The 22095-nt window shown below is 41.7% G+C and overlaps 1 long non-coding RNA gene across 1 annotated transcript in view; it reads right to left on the bottom strand.

Moving 5' to 3' along the window:
- The window catches only part of LOC142018374 (uncharacterized), a 67113-nt gene that overhangs the window by 5107 nt on the left and 39911 nt on the right, over nucleotides 1-22095 (bottom strand). Inside the window, exon 2 of the long non-coding RNA XR_012646808.1 lies at nucleotides 2524-2683. This is a non-coding gene — a long non-coding RNA (uncharacterized LOC142018374). The remainder of the gene's footprint in view (nucleotides 1-2523; nucleotides 2684-22095) is intronic.

The raw sequence follows: 22095 nt of genomic DNA, 5'->3' as shown, positions 1-22095 counted from the left end.
ACAGCTTTCTTCTTTATGGTGCTTCATATGTTTAGAACACAATACAAATACTACTGATTGTTGTATACATAATTTACCTTATATTGCCTCTTCTATGCACTATCACCTAGTTTCTATAAGAGAGAAGGGTTTTTTTTTTCTATTATTGCCTCATGGCTATATGCCTTAGATATATACAGCTTAGTATGTTTTCATTTCTGTTTCTGGAAGATATAGAAACTCATGTATTAAGTATGCAATCATTTTTCTCTGTATTCTTGAGTTTCAAGTCAGTTTCCACACTGAAGATTAATTTACACTACCTCTGTGCAGCAATACTGATGCAGCTGTTGTGCCATAGCAGGTCTGGTAAAGACGCACTATGCCTATGGAAGAGCACTCTCCTATCTTCATAATTATGCCACCTTGGCTGAGAGAGTCAGAAGCTTTGTCATTGGTGGATCATCTCCCACCAACATAGTGCTTTGGTAGGCTGTGCAAAATGTTTGTCACCTGGAAGAGTTGGGGTGTTATAGGGTTTTCAGTATACAATGGTATTATTTCAGTTATAGAGGGAGTGTGAGTCAAGGGGAGGGCCAGAGCTGACAAGTTCTATTCAGTGAGGGGGGATTTGTCCCATTATCAGTTGCTAATACGGAGGTGTGAACATCAAGAGCAGAGAAACAGCTTTTGTAAAGGGCCAGCCACTCCCAGTCTCTGTTCAATCCTTGGTTGATGGAGTCAAATTTACAAATGAATTGCAGCTCTGAAATTTCTCTTTGCAGTTTATTTTTGGATTTTTATGTGTTGTTGTAAGACTGCTACTTCTAAATCTGTTAGTGATTGTCCAGGGAGTTTGAAGTGTTCTCCTACAAGTTTTTGTATGTTACCATTGCTGATATCTTATTTATGTCCATTTATTATTTTACATGAGACTGTCCAGTTTGGCCAATGTAGATTGCAGTAGGGCATTGCTGGCACATGATGGCATATACTGAAGAGTTCCACCATGATTTCAACAGTTTCCATTCTACCATCAACCTCAGCCTGGACCAGCCCACACAAGAGATCCACTTCCTGGACACTACTGTGCAAATAAGTGATGGTCACATAAATACCATCGTATACTGAAAACCCACAACCACCATGCTTACCTACGCACCTCCAGCTTCCATAACCACTTGACTGACACTCCCTCTTTAAATCCTTCTCTGGACCCTCCCCACCCCCCCACACACATTCAGGAATCTGACAAAGCAGGTCTTTGCCCAGGAAAGCTTATGGTCCAAAATATCTGTTAGTCTATAAGGTGCCACAGGATTGCTTGATGTTTTTGTAATATCTGTGCAGTCCAACAGTGCAGGTCTATAATATTTCTATAATTTAACTTCTCTGAAACACTGCTGTGATTACAAGCACTAATTTGCCAAAATTCCAAATATTTGTCATGTATTGCACCTTCATAAATGCCTATTGGTATGTTTTTCATTAGCTCCTCTAATCGCATTAATTTTCTGTAGCTACATAGTACTCATATTGATCTCTGGGATATGTCTCTGTTTTACATTAAGGCTTTATTGTGAGTTTTATGCCCTGAGTTCAAATTCAAATTTCTCCTCTCTAGTTATGGGAATATCGAAAGCTAGATGAAAAACTAATCTTGTGATAATCTTTTTTTACAGCAAACACAAAAGGGAGAGCATTCATAGAATTGAAAGATATCTGTGGAAATTTATTCCATTTTAAAAGTGCTCTTTTGTTTATAGTGGTTCCTCTTGCAGAGACTTAAAATCATGAATTCCAATGTAAACTAATTTTGCACTAAAAGCTGTTTTCTAACAGCTATACCCTACCAATGACAAAATGCCTCATATATTTTAAGATTTGATTAACTATTGTATTGTAATTCATATATGTAAACCTTTTCCAATTATATCCCATGCTTTTATTCTAGATATCCATAAAAATATTTCCAATGATCTATTATTAATTGCAGATATGTAGCACATTGCATTTTGGAGTGTTGCATATTTATAAGGAAAACAAAACAAAAATGGAAAGGAAAATTAGAAATAAATTTGTTAATAAATTGATTTGACAGTTTAATTAGCAAATGACACATCTTTACATGACTCAGATCTTTCATACAGCTATGGTCCTCTTTGAACAAGAACTGTTGGCAAGTTAGAATGTTAATTTCTTATACCCATGCTGGAAGATGCCTAACATAGCATATTGTGAATCCTAACTGATTTTATCCAGTACATTAATTTTAGTTCTGTTGACTACCTGAATTATGTTGTGGTTTTTCACAAGGACTCTCAGAATAGTCCTTGCTTCCAACTGGCATTTATTTCATTTGCAGATCAAATAACAGATATAACATTTAATTCCAATCAGGAATGCAAATGAAGAAATAAAGATAGTTCTATCTGTCTCTAGGGTTCTGTGGAAAATGTGGACTTCTTTAGAGACTATAAACCAGATGATCCTGTCATGCAGGCATTGTCTACCCTGGAAAACTCAGGGCTTGTCTATACTTACCAGAAGATCAATGCACTGGTGGTCTATGTTCCAGAGTTTGATTTTGTGCATCTGGTGAAGACACTGCAAAATCGATCTCTCTGGGCTCGGCCATTGACCCCTGTGCTCCATGCTATTGCATAGACTAAGGGACGTCGAGGCAAGTCTGTAGATGCTAGGTCTATACAAGAGAAATAAGTTGATTTTGATATGTTGATTCTAACTATGCAAATACTGTAGCTAATTCCACCCCCAGAAAGTTAAGCAGAATTAACTAAAGGTGTGAATTCAGTGTGCACAAATTAAAGCACATCAAATCCAAGGAAGATAACGTTACAGTGACCCAAGGCCACTTTAAACCCACTCGTTCTCAATTCAGAAGTTAATATGTTTTAATTTATGTACATTAACTTCCCACCTTCAGTTAATTAATCTTAATTCACCACATAGACAAGTCATCACCATGCAAATCAGGAGAGAAACTCTGGGTGAATAAACAGGCATGAGTGAAGAATGAGGGCATATGTATATTTTACTGAGATCTTGCAGTTTTCATTTAGAAATCTCTAATTCACCTCAGTCTGACACTATTTGTGCCACTATATCCCATTATGGCACCCACAGTGAGTTGAAATGTAGCTCTTACCAGGCTTCCTGAGGTGAACAGGGAGTATAGGTGACAGCTGAGGTGATCAGCTGTTAATTTAAAGGGAAATGCTTAATTCTGGAATTCCTGTTTATCACTCTGTTCTTAAACAAGGCTCCATACTATTTTAGAAGTTATGCACATACATCTTATGCTGAGAGTTTCCTTGCATGTTTGTGTGCAAAATACATTTCATCACACTGCAAGAAGTTGAAGTTTGTTACAAAGTGACAGCTGAAGAGCATAGTTCGTGTATTTCAAAATTGGATTTCCTGGTATTTGATTTTTTTTAGAGAGACGATTTATAAAGCCAAGTAGTGTATATTTTGTTATCATTTTTGGCACATGGTAAATTAATTGTGTCCTGCAGGAGGTTCATAAATACAGCACATCATGGATGATGTAGCCGAGTCCATTAAAATGAATGCAGACATGAAGGACCAGAATTGCAGCTGCCATAATTCAGGAATATCTAGACTCTTCATTTCCATTGAATATTTTGATATTTTTGAAAAAAATCTTGATTAGAAATTTCAACAAAACTCCTGATGTTTTTCATCCAACTGAGGATGAAAGAAATGTTGAGACATCAGAATGTCCCACGGAGCAGAGTTTCCAATCAGCTTTAATGAATCAACAAAGAAGACAATAATCTTTGACAAATATTAAAAAATGTGAAAGGTTATTTGTCACCTTTCACCTCAGGATCACTATAAATTTTACTGAGAAAAGCAACAACCATGTGAAAGAAATATTACTATTGTAGTTTTCACAGTGCCTTGTATGGTGACAGAGGGGTAACCATGTTAGTCTGTAGCCACAAAAACAAGAAGTCCTGTGTCACTTTATAGATTAACAGATATTTTGGCGCATAAGCTTTCATGGGTAAAGACCCTCTTTGTCAATGATATGTAATGGAGATTCTAGAATTCTAATATACAGGCTCAGGAAAAAGAAGGGAGTGCCAGTCAAGAGGAAGGCCAGACGTGATGAGGTCAATTCAGTCACGGAGAGCGTGGCCCACTTCCAGCAGCTAATGTGGAGGTGTGGAGATGTGAACACCTAGAGAGGAGAAACTGCTTTTGTAGTTGGCCAGTCACTCCCAGTCTCTGTTCAACCCGTTATTGATGGTGTCAAATTTTCAAATAAACTATAGCTCTGCACTTTCTCTTTGGAGTCTGTTTTTAAAGTTTTTATTCTGTGTTTTTTCAGGATGGCTACTTTTAAATCAGTTACTGAGTGTCCAGGGAGATAGAAGTGTTCTCCTACAGGTTTTTGCATGTTACCATTTGTGATGTCTGATTTGGGTCCATTTATTCTTTGATATGGATACTGTCCAGTTTGGCCAATGTATATGGCAGAGGGGCATTGCTGGCACATGATGGCATACATTACATTAGTAGAGCTACGTCTACACGTGAAGCCTACATCGAAGTAGCCTATTTCAATGTGGAGACATCGAAATAGGCTATTTCAATGAATAATGTCTACATGTCCTCCAGGGCTGGCAATGTTGACGTTCAACATCGACGTTGCACAGCACCACATCGAAATAGGCGCAGCGAGGGAACGTCTACACGCCAAAGTAGCACACATCGAAATAAGGGTGCCAGGCACAGCTGCTGACAGGGTCACAGGGAGGACTCAACAGCAAGCCGCTCCCTTAAAGGGCCCCTCCCAGACACACTTGCACTAAACAGCACAAGATCCACAGAGCCGACAACTGGTTGCAGACCCTGTGCATGCAGCACGGACCCCCAGCTGCAGCAGCAGCAGCCAGAAGCCCTGGGCTAAGGGCTGCTGCACACGGTGACCATAAATCCCCACAGGGGCTGGAGAGACAGTGTCTCTCAACCCCTCAGCTGATGGCCGCCATGGAGGACCCTGCAATTTCGATGTTGCGGGACGCGCAACGACTACACGTTCCCTACTTCGACATTGAACGTCGAAGTAGGGCGCTATTCCGATCCCCTCATGGGGTTAGCGACTTCGACGTTTCGCCGCCTAACGCCGATGTTAACTTCGAAATAGCGCCCAACACGTGTAGCCGTGACGGGCGCTATTTCGAAGTTAGTGCCACTACTTCGAAGTAGCGTGCACGTGTAGACACGGCTTAGATGTGCAGGTGAATGAGCCTCCGATGATGTGGATGATGTGGTTAGGTCCTGTGATGGTGCTAATATGTGGGCAGAGCTGGCACTGAGGTTTGTTGCAGGGATTGGTTCCTGAGTTAGAGTTACTGTTGTATGATCTATAGTTGCTGGTGAGAATTTGCTTCAGGTTGGCAGGCCGTCTATGCACTTGGACATGTTTACTCATGAGCATAAAATTACTCATGTACGCCAGTGGCTTGTTGAATCAGAACTTATTTTAGTACGGAATCAGGCCCACTGTATTTAGATCTCTTTATGAGAGTCAATTTTTCCTAATTATTTTCAAAGGGATGTTAATTATAAAAGCATCAGGAAGCATGATGTTTGTAACAGCCTGAGAATTCCCATGGCTGGCTTACTGTGAGAAAACATTAACGAAAGAATCAGAAAGGGGAAGGGTAGGATCATTTTTTTAACATGTGAACAGTAAAATACATTAAATATTTAAATAAAGCATAATCCCTTAGTTGCTGCTCAGCCTTTCTGTGTAAAGACAGAACCACACAATGGTTGTATATGCTTCATGGAAGGAAGGATGGATGGGCAACTGGAAACCTGAGTGCTTTATTCCCTGCCTGCTATTCTTGGAATGGTAATCAATAAAAAGTTTTCTCATAAAATAAATTGAATATTTCACCAGTAAAAAGTGATTATATTTTCTTCTCATGACCAACCTAAATAACTCATAAACTCTGTAGACACTTGTGATGTCTTTGAGTTATGAGACTTTCACACTCAAGAAAGAAATATAATAATCAACCTTCACTGCTGAGATATTCTATACCACTCATATTAAATCAGTAGAAGGCGCAAGATCCCTTGTGACTGCAGATAGGCAAAGTAAACACGTGGGGTACCTGCAGCTAAATGTATGACATATGAGGCTCATTTTGCAGAAAAGTGTCTTTAGCTATATGTTCAAAATACTAATTCTAAGGGGATTTTCCCCTTAAACAAGATATAGCCTGATTTAAAACAGCCTATTAATTTCTAATTAATGGTGCAAGGGTTTATTTTCAATTTACACATATTCAGATGAGAATCAGAATTAGTCTTTACAGTTTATTGTCAGAGTAACATCACAGTGAAAGGTGGCTAAAAAATAAATTGGATGTGTGGGGAATGAATGGACCTAACAAAAGACATGATCCTACTCAATCTACTGTGGCTGCTGTGGAATGGAAACTTGCAGTCAAAACAGGGAATTCTTTATTAGGCCTTGCCTTAACACAGGTGGCCTCCTGCTGCCAGGCTCATAGGAGGCCAGACAAGGCTCAGGTCCCAGTGGGCATGGCCCTCTGGCCCTCCCACTGCCTACTGTGCCTGGAAGTGGGCTAGCCACAAGGATGCCAGCCTGACCCCAGACAAATCAAGGCATGTGGCACCCGATACACAGCCATGGCCACAGGTGAGAGGCAGTACCTGCTCCAATGGACACCTAGCTGCAGGTGTGAGTGTGGGCCCCAGGCAGTGTAAGGCTGCTCCTGGCTCACTCCTTATCCATGAGGGGACCCCTCTGTGAGTGGACACCCCTCTTGGCCACTAGCCCATCAAGTGGGAGGAGGGCCTGCAGCAGTCAGTATGGTCCCAGATGCACCACAGAGCCCACTGTTCAGGCTATGCATGGCTTTCCTCCTGGGACATCCTTGTCTGTTGGCCCAGGGGTTGTTGTTCAGTGCTTATGGTGAGGGGCAAGACCTTAGGGTCTGTTTTGCATGAATGACTCACCATCTCTCCTCCTTACAGCTGGACCCACACCATCCAGACCTGGGCAACCCCTGACCTTGCAAGCAGTCTGAGCCTGTAGCCAGAGGTGCCATTAGAGGATGTATAAGGACTTCCAGCAGGACAACAATGACACCCTGTGGGCCATCCAGGGCACAATGGAGCACAGGGTCAAGGCCAACATGGAGTGGCATTTGCAGGCCTGGGACAAGCTCATGTCCTGCTTTGATGCTGTCACCAGCATCTGGCAGGGTATGCTGTCCCAGCTGTCCATGGCTGCACCCACTGGCCTTCCACATAGCATACTGAGCCACTTCCCAATCCCCTGGGTGATCGCCATGGCCCCTTTCCAAGCCCTCCCCCTTCCCCCTGCTGACCCAGACCCCACCATGGCCCCTCCTTGCGCATACCTCCTCCTGGTCCTGGCCCTAGCCCAGCCCCAACAGGGCCCCCAAACCCATGGCAGGAAAGGATCCTGAGGCTGACACCATTCAGGGTACCAGTCCCCCATGGACTGAGGAACCCCATCCCCTTTCCCATGACCCCTCCATAAATAATTTCTTGCACTTTATTGTACATAGTTTGTTATTACAGAGTTTATTTAGCATACTATTTTATTTCAGTAAAGCAGTTATTTTTTCACCACATCCATATCCTTCTTCATTGTGTGAAGGTGAGGGAGGGGTGGGGGGTAAAGGGAGGGGTCATGGTGGGGATAGGGTAGGACTGTGGGCCTGAGGTCCCTGCTGGGTGTGTGCTGGGGAGGATTACTGGGGATGATCAGAGAAGCTGTCCCCCAGGGCCTCCTATATCTGCAGCCTGTCCTGATGGTCCTGGCAGATGGTGGCTGTGCCTGGCTGCTCATAGGCATGCCCCTTGTGGGTGGTGTCTGCCCCCGAACCGGGGAGGAAGGCCTTTCCCTTCCCCTGCACAATATTGTGCAGGGCAACTTGGTGGATGTTGTGCTCCCCAACATCCAGGCAGGTGAGCAGGCACCTGAACTGGACTTTTAGGTGTTCAATGGCACATTTGGCCTGCATCCTAGCATGGTTTAGGCAGGAATTAAACTGTTCCCAGCTGGGGTCCAGTTGTGAGGTATAGGGATTCATCAGTCAGGGCATGAGGTAGTAGGCTGTGATCCCCCAAGTTACAGAGTGGCATCTGCATGTCCCCAGCCACCAGATCATGGCAGGAGATGAATGTGCCTGCCTCTGTCACAGGCCAGAGTTTCAGAACATGTGGGCATCATATGCCTGGCCTGCCCACTCAACGTAAATGTCTGTGAACTAGCCATGGTGGTCAACCAGGGCCTGCAAGACCATTAAGAAGTAGACCTTGAGGTTGATGTACTTGGCCCTGCTATGCTTCAGGCATAGGTTGGGATGTAGGTCCCATCGATGGCCCTGATGCAGTTCGGGAACCTCAGGGCAGCAAATCCAGCCCCAACTTCATCCAAGTCTCCCAGATGGATGACCCTCTGCAGCAAGATTGTGTTGATGGCTGTCACAACCTGCATAAAGATGTGTCTGAACACATATGTCATATGACTGAAGGAGAGAGCCCCTGGGTCCTTGAGGGTCCCTGGCCCCCTCCCATCCCCTCCAACCAAGCTCTCCAGGAGTCCCCCCATGGGGCTGCCCAAGGGTGAGATGGCATGGTCCTCTGGTGACAGGGCTTCCCCACAACCCTAACTCCAACCCTCACACACCCAACACTACTTCCTGAAGGTCCCCCTTTAGCAGTATGCCCTTGCCATCCCCAGGCAGAGACCAGAGTCCAAGATTGTTACTTTCTTGCGGAGAGCCCCAGTGGCAGACTTGCCCACATCAAACTGCCTGCCCACCGAGTGGTAGCTGTTGGGGATGGTGAGCTTCTAGAGGGTGATTGTGACCAGCTTCTCCATGGTGATGATGGGTTGCAGCTCGGTGTTATGTCTCTGGAGGGTGGGGTGAGCCAGGCACAGAGCTCCAGGAAGGTGGCCTTCCACATTGGAAAGTTCTGGAGCCACTACTGGTCATCCCACTGCTCTGTGACCAATCAGCCAGTCCCACAAGTCTGAGCTGGTGCAGTGCTTCCAGAGCCACTTGTGCACTGGGGGTGGAGAGGGTGCAGCTGTGAGAGTCCAGCAGACAGGTTGCAGTCCCTGAAGGTAGTATTGGTGTCACCTTTGGTGAGGAAGAAGAGGACGTTTGTTAGAGAGTTCATCAGCTGCTTCAGCATCTTGGTGTGAATGGGGCTACTGCAAACCGAGGGGCAGCTCTGGCAGCATGGCTCCCAGAGACCATCTGTATTGCCCACAAAGACATGAAGCCCTGCCCTAGCTGTGCTGTCCCTTGAGGAGGTAGGTATACCCGCAACAGAGGCAGGAAGTGGGTATTTGTTGGATCCCCTTAAGCAGGCTCTTCAGTGGGGCTCTTGGAATGAACTGGTGACCTGCAACCCTGTCTGGAGTGGTTTTGGATGGCTGTTTTGCAGATAGAGTGTCTGGGTAGTCTGGCCACTGTCTGTCAACAGAGCAGATCGCTCATTTGATCCGCCTTGCACTCTGGACGCAATCTGTCGACGGAAGCTTTGTCACAAGATACCTTCCAACACAAACTTCTGCCAACAAAACCCTGTATCTAGAAATAGCCTATATGACACCTGGGCACAACCACTCCTGAAATACAGTGTGTGGTTCTGGGTCCCACAGTTTGAGTATAGAGCTGAATTGGAGAGGATTCCAGGAGGAACCATGAGAATGAGTCTACCGCTCTAAGCATGGAAACCAATTGTAAAAATATGCCATTAAATTTATCTAAATAATGACAAAACCAGATCAAAATGAAGTATTGCAGCTCTTTTATATCTGATCCATCACTTTGCTAAGAAATATGTCCAGCATTTTGGGGTGCCAGACTTGAGGCTGTAGTAGGTCACTTCCATTTCTCACTTGTTATATATTATACATTAGTCTACTGCCTGTGTCAAATATCGCAATCAGAGAGGAAGTTATCCCTAGGAGTAGGACTTCTTTTCCCATCTCTTGTTTCTAGATTTTGCAGATATTGCACAAGACTGAGTGCTCTTTCATAACATGTTTACTGTGGTATACAGTAAAGGGGATAGATTTAGAATGTCATGATCACTTTAGTCTGATAACAATCAAGTGCCTTGTAATATTGTTCTGGCCAGTGTTTTTGAGTGCATTTTTTGTTTTTTTATATTCATAGCCATTTTCCATGCTGTTTTCAAATTATGGCTCAAAGAACTGAAGCAGGGTGCTAAACTTGAGTTTGAGTACCAGCAGAGATGCTCAGGGCCTTTGGTGATGACAAAGACATTACACTTTTAATATTCCAATGAATTGTACAGACCACAGAAGTTTAATGTTACTGGTAATACTTTGAAATAATAACCTTATTGTTGTTAATTCCTTTTAGTAGTTACTGAAATGTCATTAATCATGGTTAACTCATTTGGTATAAAAGTAGCTCCTGTAAGTACTTCTGGGGGATTTGTATTGTAATTCAGAACTAATTAACTGGCCCACCAGTTGAAAGAGATATTGTGCTTGTAAAGATTGTGAACACAGAATGAGCGAGCTAGTATTTTGTACTGTTTCTGTGGTCCTCCACTGAGAACTTATTTTTATTTTCCCTCTATTATAAGGTTTCCCATAGCAGTATTCAGACAGACTTAAAAATAAGAGTAATAAGGATAGCTCAACTACAAGTCAGCTCTTCTGTTACGATAAATTGATATTATTTCTTTGAAGTCATTGTAGTTGATAGGGTTGTATCAATTGACAATAGCACAAAAACTACTTCTAGTTTTTCATTAAAATTATTGAAGTTTATGGGAAAATACATCAAACTGTGTTTCTTACACCAATATGAATAAACAATTGCCCCAATGTTTTTAAACACAAATAAGCAGATCTCAGAAGCTCCATTAATTGGGTTGCATTCAGACAAATCTCTAGAAGTTAGAGTGATTATACAAAAGACTCTTGAATCTGCACAGTCAGGCTGTAAATGTCATGGGAACAGACCATCTTGTAAGACTCCTAAAACATTCATAAGTCAGAAAACAAGAGCAAAAGAACCAAAAAAATTTGCTCTTTTTAAAAAAATCATCTATGATCCAGGAGAGAATGTGAGGTTCTTTATTATTCTTCATCATTCTACCCTTCTGAAGTCTGGAATCTAGTCTCTTCCCAGGGGCTGATAATCTATGTTCTCTTCTTTTTAGAAATGCATATAATGCTTTGCATTGGTAGTCACTAAAATGTTCATCTAACAATCTCATCATATTATGGACGGTTCTTTAAAACTACTGGAAGCACCCCGAGAACAAGAGGCATAGATTTAGATCCTGTCTTTTGAAAATCTGGCTTTTGGAGACTTGCAGATTCCTCAGTGAGGGTAAGCCACTGGAAGGTGAATAGATAAGAAAGCAATCACAGCAATGATTAAAAATAAAATGTACAGTGGCTTAACTTCTGCTACTGTCCTGCCCTTATTGTATTCATCCCTGCTGCTTGTCTGGAAGAGATATGATGGGATATATTTTACCAGCATGATTGAGAGCATGATAGACTCAGTGTTAAGTGTCCTATTTGCCCCCTATGGGGTGCCACCAGTTTACACAAAGAAAGGCTGAAAGACTCACAGTTACATTTTCTTATTAGCATAATGAGGAGAGACATAGATGAAAGAGTTCACTTGGCTGACTTTTCTTGCCAGCAGCCAGCCACCACAATGTTCCTACTAGGCAAGGCTTAGAAAGTCAGGAGGAGGGAGAAAAACAATAAATATGAAATGACTCTCTTGGCTAAGAACAGCTTTTTATACAAAGAGGCCATGCTGCTCCCTGCGGCAGTTTTAAACAGGCTAATTCTGATATATCTCGAGCAACAGATCCAAATAAAGCTAAGCTCTGAAATGCACAAACAGCCATTATGCTTTGTAATGGCAGGAATTTAGAGCCTGCACACATGAAGAATGTGAAACCAAAAGTCCTTACTCAGAGGCACAGTGCGCATTATAGACTATGTTTCATGGGCCAGATCCTCTGGTGGTGTAACTCAAAGTAACTCTATTTCAGTGGACACATACAGCAACTATAGATTTGTCCCATGTATGTCCATAATCTTGCTTTAGAATAGTTACCTTGTAAATTCATAGAGAATGATAGCAAAAGATTTTATTTGCACAAGCTTTGGGAGTCTTTAAAGTGGTGGACCTTCATATGACATACAGTTTAGGGCAGGGGCCAGCAACTGAAATAGGAAGAAGAGCCATTTTTTTCAAATTCAGTTAAAAAAAATCAGTAACTCAAGAGTTGCAATGCCTGTGAATGCAAGACAGTCCTTAATAAATAACCTCAAACCATACTTTTTGTAACTCCTATTTTAAGAGCAGTGCATGCACAATGCTTTATAATGTGATACAAGTGTATTGCAGGGTATTCACAAAATTTTTACATATTTTATTTCCTCACACTTTACAGGTGTAAAAGCAGTCATGTAGCACTTTAAAGACTAACAAGCTTTCATAGGACAGACCCACTTCTTCAGATCTGTAAATTCTGTTGAAAGTAAACTGGCACAATGAGAATACAACAGGTAAAAAAAATGAAGGAGGTGGGGGGCAAAGGGTGGGAAAGCGGGAGAAGAAAATTACTGCAAGTGCCTATTAAGTTAAGTGACTTGCCTGAGATCAATACATATATCAGAGATGGGGAAGCTGTCTTTGGAATGCATGAGGTAATTGCTATCTCTATTAAGACTAAACTGCAAAGTGTTGAATTTGAGAATAAACTCTAGTTCAGATGTTTCCCTTTGTAATCTTGGGTTATAGTCTGTTTTGTTTTAGCACACAGATTTTCAAGTCTTTAATACTATGGCCTGCTCCATTGAAATGATCACTGACAGGTTTATGTGTATTCAGATTCCTAATATCTGATTTATGTTCATTCATTCTTCGGCGAAGTGATTGTCCAGTCTGTTCAATACACTTAGCAGAAGGGCATTGCTGGCACATAATGTCATATATAACATTAGCAGAGGTACAGGAATATGAACCCATGATCATGTAACTGCTGTAGTTAGGTCCAGTGATGGTATCTCCAGAGAAATATATAGACAGAGTTGGCGACAGGGTTTGTTGCAGGGAAGAGTTCCAGGATTAGTATTTCTGTGGTATTTCTGTCCTGACTTTCACTTCTGGACCTTTTCTGTCTCTGGAGGACACTAGATTCTGAATAATTTCATTTTTGTTGTTGAAATCACTGTACAGTTGCTCTGATACTTTGATAAATCACTCTTATACATAGGTATTTTCCATCTGTGAATGGCTTTCCCTGTTTCATGATCTCCTGAGTTGCCACAAGACTAGCCACAGTTAAGCCACTTTGTGATTTCACCCATTTAGCAAAGGTGTTCTTACTTTGCTCTGCTTTTTGTAGCAGCTCCTCCATGGCTTTTGTTTTTTTCCTGGCATCTCCAGCTGAATACTGTTCAGCAAAAGTAGTGGCTACATCTACACTAGCCCCTTTCTTTTGGAAGGAGCATGGTAATGAGTGACTTAGGAAGATGCTAATGAGGCAATACCATGAATATGCAGTGCTTCATTAGCATAATAGCAGATTCACACGATTTGAAAGTGCAGCTTTTGAATTGCGCTTCCCATACAGATGGGGGCCTTTTGAAAGTACCCCCCAGACTTCAAAACCCCTTCTTATTATTTGGTTTCAGGAAGAAGGGGCTTTTGAAGTCTGGAGGGTCCTTTCAAAAGCTCCTGTCTACACAGGTCGCATGCAATTCGAAAGTGCTGCTTTTGAATCATGAGCAGCTACCATTATGCTAATGAGGCACTGCATGTTCATGCTAGCACCTCATTAGCATCTTCCCAACTCACTCATTATTACCATGCTCCTTCTGAAAGGAGGTGGCCAGTGTAAATGTAGCCTGTGTGTGTTTTTAGGAACATGTCTCTCAAGGTTGCATTTTTTGTCAGTGACAAATTTCTCATTACAAATTAGACATAAAAGGAGCCCAGCCAAATCTGATATAAATGCGAAGGATTGGATCGCTTCAGTTTGAAATTCTGTTTTCATCTTCAATTTTCCATTTTTAAAGCCATTCCAACCCCACTCTAATTATGGCAATTTGACTACACGTTTAATTTCACTTTTCCATCTTAACATGCATGTTGTCCTTCCCTTTCCTTTTCAAAATCAAGACTTTATTAGCAACATGGTCAAAACACAGTTCACACCCCCCACAATAAACTGCACATATTAAAAGGGAAGTTATCCAATTTTTTGAAATCATGTATTATTTTCTATTTAGATATGAGTAATTCATTGTTTTAGATGTTCACCATTTATGAAAAATAATCAGGAGGGGTTCTCTTACTATGCAGTTACAGTGTTGGGAGCCACAAAGAAGTCCATAATGAGCCACATGCAGCTCCAGAGAAACAGGTTGCAGACCCCATGGAAGTCAATAGGAGCAATTCCATGAAAGAGTTTTGGATGAGGTCCTAAAAAAGGAATATAATTTCTAATATCTGCTCTCAAAATGCTAAAAATAGAATGTAAATGAGAAGTGGGGGGAAAAGATTGCAATGGAAAGTGACAGAACTCACAGAAACATCACTTCCATCTCACATCCTTTCAAGTATTTTTTCTTCTTAGGTTGTTTAACTCCAGATGCACTGAGACCACTGCCAAGGGAGAGTGAAGTATCTGCTCTACAGCCTTGACTTTAAACTTATGCGGTAGAATTCATGACTTTAGCCTCGGAGGTGGCAGATTCATTCCCTTGCCGTCTGACCACATGTAAAATAGTTACCACACTGTGCATATTATACAAATAATAGTATCTTGAATACCATACCAAACAGAAGGAAAGATCAAAGTTTTTTCTCACCTCAGTGTAGAGGAATCTAGATATTTTCAGTTTGAATTGTTAATACCTGTAATCCATTCAATGCAGACAATTTAAAAGTCAGCAGTGATAGTTAGAATCTATGTTGGTTTCTGTAATTCACAGTCCTGAGTGCATCTTGCATATCTTGATAGCAAAAAAATTCAAAGAGAATTTGAAACCTGATTCTTATTTGTTTGTTCACATGTAAGATGGAATGCTGTGTATTGGGAGTAATACTGGCACTATAGCTAAGAAAGAATGAATTAACACCACATTTCTACCCATGCAGAAGCATGCTTTTCACAGTATGCTTTCATCAGCAAAGTCCCCAGAGGTTATGTATGATCTGCTTCCACATCTTCCTTTGTCACAGTATCCCTCTGAAGGCCAGATGTACATATAATGAAAATTAACACAGAACCTAGCATCTTTATTCATATTAGATAAAACAGATATAACAAGTAATACTACAAGACAATGTTCAATAGACAAATTGACATTATTAGAAGATATGTTTTTGATTCAAAGTCACAATCCTTACTGTAGGGCTGAGCATAGCACATGCAGCTATGATTTCCTTTCTATTCCCTACTTGCTCCTGGTATGTAGTACTTTACTGCTGGCCTATACCACTAGTACATTTGTACCTTACACATCTTCCCTACTGATTCCTCTTTCCCTGCCCAGAGATAAACAGATAATCCTCATGGCAATGGGATTTGAAGACAACAGTGGCTGTTAGCTTTTAGGAATGGATGTTACATACATTAACGTAGAAGTTTTATTAATTTGGTGTGGACTTTTCCATTAAGAGGTTGCAGCCTGAGAAAAAAACATGCAGGCTGTGTCTACACTAGCCCCCTTCTTTGAAGGTGGCATGGTAATCAGCCTGAGCAGAGAATACTCATGGAGTGCTGCAATGAATGTGCAGCTCCTCACTAGGCTAATTCTTCCTGTGGCAAATTCAAAGTTGCAAACTTTGAAGTGCCTGCATGCTGTGTAGCCGCAGGCACTTTGTAGTACCCACACAACTACTAAGTGTCCTTACTCCCAAACATGGCACTTCAAAGTTGCACAGGTACTTTGAAGTGCCCATGGCTACACAGCATGCTGGAGCTTCGAAGTTTGCAACTTAGAAGTTACCGTGGGGAGAACTAGCCTAATGAGATGCTGCATATTCATTGTAGTACCTCATTAGTGTTCTCCGCTCAGGCTGTCTACCATGTCCCCTTTGAAGAAGGGAGCTAAGGGAGACACAGCTGGAGATTCTAGAGAGATGCAGACAAAGAGGTTGACATCAATGCCAGATGGAAGGTGTAGGTCAACAGCCTGATATATTCATAGATGTGGGCATTCTTCTTTAACACTTAGCTGAACAGTCAGCCGTAGAGAGAGTTCACCATATGCTCCACGTCTGTGCAGCCAGAAGCTCTTTATGGGCCAAAAGTTTAATATCCAAACTGACTCAATGTACCCACATAGTAGGTGATTTGCATCTGGGCTTCCCATATGCTGGGCTGGTAGAACTTTGACCTGGATGTTACAAGTCCCCTAGAGAATGGAGTTTGCTGGAATGTCTTTGGCATTCTGGTGACCTACATGAAAAGTATAAGTCACCAGCTGCAGCCAATGGCCCCAGTAATCTGACCTTAGCAACCATAAACATCTGTTACTAAAGAAGTCATTCTACATCATGCCCATTGTACAGTGCTGGCATTTAGTGTGAAAAACCTCCTGTTTTGCCCAATATGGCTACATCTACACTAGCCAAAAACATCAAAATGGCCATGCAAATGGCCATTTCGAAGTTTACTAATGAAGCGCTGAAATACATATTCAGCACCTCACTAGCATGCAGGCGGCCGCAGCACTTCGAAATTGACATGGCTCGCCACCACGTGGGTCATCCAGACGGGGCTCCTTTTCGAAAGGACCCCAGCTGCTTCAAAGTCCCCTTATTCCCATCTACTCATAGGAATAAGGGGACTTCAAAGTAGCCGGGGTCCTTTCAAAAAGGAGCCCCGTCTGGACAAGCTGCGCGACGGCAAGCCATGTCAATTTCGAAGTGCCACGGCCTCCTGCATGCTGATGAGGAGCTGAATATGTATTTCAGCGCTTCATTAGTAAACTTCAAAACGGCCATTTGCATGGCAATTTTGAAGTTTTTGGCTAGTGTAGACACGGCCTATGAGAGGCATAGTGTCCATGTTTTGCAACCATACATCAATAGAAAGTATACAGCTCAAATAGACCATGAATGTGATTTGTCATGCTAAGATGATGACCTTTTCATGTTCAGGACAAGAAGCAACAGGGTTAAATGGTGATGGGCCTTAAAAATTTAAAAGCTCAGTTTTAACTAAATTGAGCTTGGCTGGACATTCACTAAGATGGGCTGAGATGCTGGGTTGATGGAAAACAGTCTTTTAAAAAGAAGCAGATTTGTGTAAGTGGTCTGAAGATGTTATTTGAAGCCTTGCTTATAGATAACAGCACCTGAAGATGGGGTGTACAACTATCAGAGCAGTAGGACAAGGGTTGCATCTTGGGGTACACCCCCAACAGGAGGATGGGGAAGAGGAGACCCTGATGGAATTATCCAAGAGATAACAGGACAATCTTGAGAGAACAGATGTTATGAAAGCTTGTGGACTTCTACAGGGTTTCAACATTTAGGAGTGCCTGGTGGTGTCAATGGCCCCAAAGAGATCAAGGAGAATAAGAATGAGAGACAGAAATGAGCCCAAGATTCCAGAGTGAGAGCTCTCAGTGATCAACAGGAGTTTGCTCATCAAAGTCTTCCGAGAGGCAAGAACAAACCTACCTAAATACAGCTCCATGTAACGTTGCTCAATCAAATGGGTAGTTTAGTAGCCTATGGTCATCACCAATGATGAAGTTTGTTGATCGCTCTAAGAAAGGGAACATGGACTATTACTGAAGTAGATTGAAGTAGATGAAACTGTTTCACAGTAAAGGACCTATCATCATCAGGAGAGAGGCAATACTGATTAGAAAACTGAGAGACCATTGATAATAGCTTTTTCTGTTTGCTAATCATCCAATCTATGTCATTAGTGCTTTCCAGCACAACATTCCTTCCTAATGAAGTCATTATGAACCTCACACACCCATACCTTCAAAATCTATGAATGTTAAATAAACTTAAACTCCAGAGCCAGAAGTCTTAGGTTGAATTATTGCTTCTGTTTTATAGGAAAAAGCCTAGCTGCTGGTAGGCTTTGCTTTAAGCAAAAATGTGATTTATTTGCCATAATTTCATATTATATGTTGGGTTGTACTGATTTGGAGCCTGCGTTCTGATATGCATCACAAATTTGTTAGTGTGGCTGTCTTTCTATGAAACCATATGAATTAAGGGTGCCATTTTAGGAAGATGTTTAATGCCCCTTGTACCAAGATGCTGCGTGATCTTCTTCTCCTTCCCTTCACTATAAGGGAGTGAAGGGAAAGTACATAGCTAGTGTCACTCCTCTACCCACCCCCTCACCAGCCAGGAGTGAGAGGAATGGACACAAGCTCTCTGCTTTCCTCTTGCTCTCTGATACTGCGGGAAGGAGTAGAAGAGCAAGCAACATCCTGGTAGGAGGCGCTTTAGCCACCCCTCCCAAAATGGTGCCCTTGTGTGCCATGGAACAGGTAGAGGAATTTTGTCACTTGTTAGTTTATATGTGATATAGTACAAAATGCTACTGTCCTAAAGTCTGAAAATTTCAGCTGTTGTGCAAGATTGGAAGTGTTTGTTCCTGCAAAATAAAACTGAGAATTTTTAGATTTCAGCATGCAAAACTGGGCACAGATTTTAAGAAAAGCTCATTCACACTGAAAAAAGACCTCAGTCCCGTAGGCTGGAAGTAAAGGAGACTACTCAGAGTGCATAAAGTAGAGCATGTATGAAAGTCTTTGCAAGATCTCTGCAACAATGTTTGGAAAAGAGCTCAGCATCTGAGGTTCCAGGAATTTTTTGAAAATCAGGCCCTTTCTTAGATGCCTATTACTGAGACCCACTCTTTAGAAGATCTAGTTCCCAGCATTATTCAATTGAATTCAACCTGCAGGAGAACACCTTTACAGGCCACATAAACTTTTAAGGCTGCAGATCTGTGTACTTGTCCATTCCTTCACTCCTACTAATGATCCTTCCTTTCTTGTCTTACATCGGCAACATGCACTGAGATGTGGGAGGCATGTAAAACTCTTTTCATCCACCCATAGACTGAAACAAACGTCAAAAATGGGCTGTCACAAAGCTCTATTGCTTTTCTTTGGAAATTGTTGATGCGCAGCTGGCTACCCTATTTTTTTGGGTAATCAAGATGAATTAAATTTCTTTGCTTGTTTAATACCTCGTTCCCATCCTCAGCAAATGTATTTGCATCATGTAATTTTCATATTGCTGCTTCAAATTTTAATAATTTCTATCAGATAGAAAATCTGTGTGTTCTAGCTTCCATTTAAAAATACATTCCAAGACCCTCCAACTGTGAAAATAGCTTTCTCTGTTTAAACTAAAGCAATATATTGCTAGTGTTTAAACAAGGGCTGCAGGAAACTATCCACAGGCCAAACAGATTGAAATGACATTACCAACCTAAGCATAATTTCACACTCATTGTCCTTGCAGGGCATTAACAGAAAATGTTATACTTCTCAATCTCACCAGTACAGTAAATACATGCTTTGCTCGTGTCCCAAAGACATTAGAGGTCATTCAGTTAATTGTTACACACAATTCCATACATGGGTTTTGGTGAGAGCCCAGAGCATTTTTATAAATAAAACTATGAATAATATTGTGTTTATAATAATTAGTTTGACCTTTGAGTGTACTTCATGAACAAAAAAACAAATGCAGTTTAGATAAGGAGCAATCATCTGACCATAGCATTCCTGTTTGCAAGTGAGTGACTCATAGTTTTGAAATCACTTAAACAGAAAACCAGTCAGAACTAGTTTGGGATGGGGTAGTGGGGGGCATAAAAAGAAATAGGATGGTAATGTTTGAATATAAGGAATGTGATTCATCCAAACAATTGAATGTGAGAGGCTTCTCAGGACCACTGAAAACTCAGTTCTGATCTGAAATGATGAAGCTGACACCTTCCATCAACAAATTTGTCTCTCAATTTATTTTCCCAATTTTGTCATTGTTAGTAAAGTTGAGCAGTATCTTAACTATGCAAATAGTCCAGTAGATTAGATAGGGTCTATTTGAGTAGCAATCTACTGCTCCATGGATTCTATCCTCAGAGACACTGATTTTACATTTGGCTCCTGGCATGAAAGAGCTGTGCTAGCTAAATCTGAGGAAGCACTGTATTTCCTTGCTCTCTACCTCCATGAGCAGTCTCAGGTCAGGGAGCAAGGACAGAAGTATAGTGTAGACTTGTGCTTTCTTAGCTTCAACTTTAAATGTTTTAATAGATCTATAATAGATCTATATCAGACACACAAGACAAAAAATATCTCATGAGTGTTCTATTTGCATCATTTTTTCAATCCCAATGAAATCTAGTGGGTTTTTTTGTGCCGTTTCTGGCTGATACTCAGTACTGGAACCTCAGCAGCTCCAGCAGCAGCACTGCCTGGGAGAGAGGGGGGAAGCTGGCTGAGTACTGGCTCCTTTTTTAAAAAAATTATTTTTTTAAATGTAAAAATCACCAATGATATCTAAATACAGCCAGTACACACCACTTATAATTTAAACGACCTTGGGTTCTGTGATACTGTGATAGCTAACTTCCAAGAGTAAATTCCAAGCCTGGTACCCTTGTGAATCTCAGGTGCATTCTCAGCTCGAACACACCACATTGTCATACAAGCTTAATGAATGACCGGTCATCTGGCAGCTACAGTACATATGGAATCTCAGTAATGAAAAGAGCATGTGAGGAAAGTAAATGTCCTGTTTCCTTAAACCTGTAGCTAAAACTCAGGCGCATGGGGCTGGGATGGGTTCAGCATACAATTTCTGTAATGAGGGAGAGAGAGAGAGAATGTGAGGGTGGGTGGGAGTGATAATCCAGATTTACCAGGTCAGCAGTCAAATATTTTATCTGATTCTTTGTCATTGTTAAATAGTATCACTATAAATTATATAAGAGGTAAAACACATTTTACTTCATTGACGGACAAAATTTTAAGACACAAATCTGTGAGGCCTGGGATTCAGAAGAATCTATTTTGATGGTAGAAGAAAGGTGCAAATAATATCCAAGCATGGGCAGAAGACATGAACTCAAAAGTTATAAAACACTTAACTCCATTTCAGAACACTACCCTGCTTAAAAGGAGTTTGGATTACACAATGTAATGTAATCTAAAATTCCAGGAGTTAAATGGAGCATAGATAGGGGACATACACCATTCTCATCACAGCTGCTACCACATCATGGAGAACATTGCAAATGCAATAAAAAAGAGGCTAACTACCCATCTGTGCAATGTAGACTTTTTGTCTCCTCATGGTTCATTGGGGAAGAAGGGCAGGAGGGAGGGGGAGAAAGAGAAAAAATTGTGGGGATTTGCACTGGGGTGCTGCAATGCAAAGCAGCGCATTGGCCTGATCTGTGAGATAGTAAGGGTCAAGTCCCAGGTCTTCCTGACTGAGACCAGAGTTTTAAATAAGATTGAAAGCAGAGATTTGACCCTCAGCCTGGCTCCCTTAGGGCTTGTCTACGCTTCTATGAAGATTGATTTGGTCAGAGTTGCTCTTCCGCAGTTCAGTTCTGTGTGTCTGGTAAAGATGCATGAAATCGAATTGCGTGGGGTTGGCAGTCAACCCCTGAACTCCTCGCTATTGCAAGGAGTTAAAGGAGGTCGATGGGAGGAATGCTCCTGTTGGCCTTCCTAAGTGAAGACTATCACACAAGTCAATTTCCCATAGGTCAGTTCTAGCTAGAATTGCATATCAGAAATTGACTTTTAGTTCTAGTGTATACTTGGCCTTAGACCAGTACTCTGATCACTTCGCTACGAGTCTCTTTCTCTCTTCACCACCACCTCCTAGATATCCTGCCCCCAGAAACCTTCCCAATTATATAGTGAGTGGAAACTGGTATGTCTTGAGGAAATAGCATATATGTTGGCAAAATTGCTGCCAGTCGTTCCTCCAAGTTGCATTTTGAACA

This window comes from Carettochelys insculpta, chromosome 10, assembly GCF_033958435.1.
Source record: "Carettochelys insculpta isolate YL-2023 chromosome 10, ASM3395843v1, whole genome shotgun sequence".
Lineage (NCBI taxonomy): Eukaryota > Metazoa > Chordata > Testudines > Carettochelyidae > Carettochelys > Carettochelys insculpta.
The sequence above is the reverse complement of the archived record's forward strand: the minus strand, read 5'-3'. Positions and strand labels throughout refer to the sequence as shown.